Raw genomic sequence first — 2,434 nt, forward strand, 5'->3', positions numbered from 1 at the left:
TGATAAAAAAAAATATGTTATGCTTAAAATTAAAGTTTTTTTTAGAATTAAAGTTATTGTGCACATTTATTTATTTAATCATTATCTTAAATCAACATAATCTTTAAATTAGCTTATATGATATGGTTAAAGAGGGAATATAAATATTTAAGTTACTTTAATGTATATGAAAGAGTTGTAGTTTTGTCTTTCTCCATTAAATTATTGATGACTTTTAGTTGTTGGAATATGGAAAGGTCCTTTTAAATAGCGAAAAAGATTTAATTAAACTCTAGTATTCTTTGAGTTTGAAATTAGTTTCTATTTATTATTAAAAAATTATTAAATGAAAATTAATTTTAGATACTAAAAATAATTAGTTAGTATATTCATTAAATTAGATATTATTTTAGAAATTAAATAAATTATTGATTTTTAAATTAGTTTTTATTATTGATATAGGTTTTAGATTGGTATCTAATTAGTTACTAAGGTTTTAACTACCAATTATTTAGATTCTAAATTTGGTAGCAAAATCATTGGTAACTAATTAGATACCAATTTAAAAATTATTTATCAATAATAAAAATTAATTTAAAAATTAATACATTTTTTAGTTCCTAGTATCTAATTTAGTCAATGTAGTAACTATTTTTTTTTTCTCAAATTAATTTTTATTTAATAATTTTTTTGTAGTGATTTATTTAGTTATTATTTTTAATTAAAGAATTAAATTAACATCGTTGTAAGTATTACCCCTTAAATTATTAGTGGTTTTATTTCATATTTAAATGTTTTTGAAAGGATAATAAACTAAAAATGTCAGGGTACGTAGTGATATTCTTTTATATAATATTTTCTACTTTTCACAAGTTAATGATGAAAAGTTAGCAGGTTAATCCTTATTAAGGGAATTTGTTAGAAGGTAACGCTTACATGCTTTCAAAATTTTCACTGCTTTGAATTTAACAAAGTTTAAACCAACACCAACTTATCTTATCATGAATATGTATGCCTAATAATTTATAACTCCGAACTTGGTTTACTAAATCAAATGGTTAGAAAAATAACTCTAACTTTGTGGTGTGGATAATATTGAATGTTCAAAGAACATTTACTTATCCACTTAATTTGTTGTTAATGAAGTTATTATTGTTGTCAATAATGATGGTCTTAACCAGTTTATAACTCCTGTTAGGTACATTAAAGTCTGTCCAACATATTGTTTATAATATTGTTGTTTCTCTAGCATAAAATGCTGACATAATGGACAAATCAAAGAAAAAAAATAATGATGGCCTTTATGTTACTCGTTTAATTTTTTACTTTTTTATTATCAGATGACTTTGCATTAGTATTGTTACTTTAGGCTTGACTTTATTCCTTTCTTTAATAATTTTTCAGTTATTATTAGTGGAGTGGAAATACTTAAAGATATAATTTGATTCCAAATTTTTATTGAAATGCTTATCAATTGCTTAGGATTGTCCCACATCAATTGCACTTGAAGGTAGAAGCTCTTGTAATATTATATAATATTCATCAATCAAATAATCTTTGTAGTGAGATTAAACTACATGTAAAGAGAGTAAAATTCACGTTATTGGATCTTAAGTTTTAATAAAAAATAAAGTTGATTTTATGATTTTTATTTAATTAACTATTAAGATTTTCGCTTCTAATTACTTTAAATTTTTAGATTTTATACTTAACAGATAAAACCTTGAAATTCCATCAAAATCCTACAAAGTCAACTAAGTTACCATAAAATCAACTTGGTTTAAGTAGTTGCAAAATAAAATTTCATGGCCATGTTTCCATTATCGAAGTAGTTTAAATAATTAGAATTCCATCATTTTTCCATCTCTACATTTGGAATGAGATTGTGTATCTTAATTTTGCTTAGTATTAGTCTCCTCTATGTACTAACCCAAATCTGCATTGCGAATCTAGCTCGTCCTTCCTACTACACCCAAAGTTTATAATAGATAAATTCATTCAATTCTAATTATTATTTTTTTTACGAAGTGTGGATTAGTCTTTTTAGAACTTATTATAGTTTTTTTCTACATGGAATATTCAATTTAATATGGATTAACTGTGTAATTTGAGTATATAAATAAGTATTATAAAAAAAATGTTTTTATGTTAGGCATCATTAAGTAACAACAATTAGCTGCCATCACATGAAAAAAAAATATCATTACAAAAATACAAAAATATGGGGGACTAGACAAAAAGTCATATGTTAACAAAAATGATACATAGGTAGACTATACCTATTCATAAAGAATTCTAAGAACAAACTAGATGAAAGCCTATTATACTAATGAAATGATTCTCTATGAATAAATCCCAAATTAGTCAACTTATCAGCACACGCATTCCCTTTACGAAAAATATGAGTAACCCTTGTTAATATATTTAATTTTCTATTTTAAATTAGTGGGCTTTG

The sequence above is a fragment of the Phaseolus vulgaris genome, chromosome 11, assembly GCF_000499845.2.
Source record: "Phaseolus vulgaris cultivar G19833 chromosome 11, P. vulgaris v2.0, whole genome shotgun sequence".
Classification (NCBI taxonomy): Eukaryota; Viridiplantae; Streptophyta; class Magnoliopsida; order Fabales; family Fabaceae; genus Phaseolus; species Phaseolus vulgaris.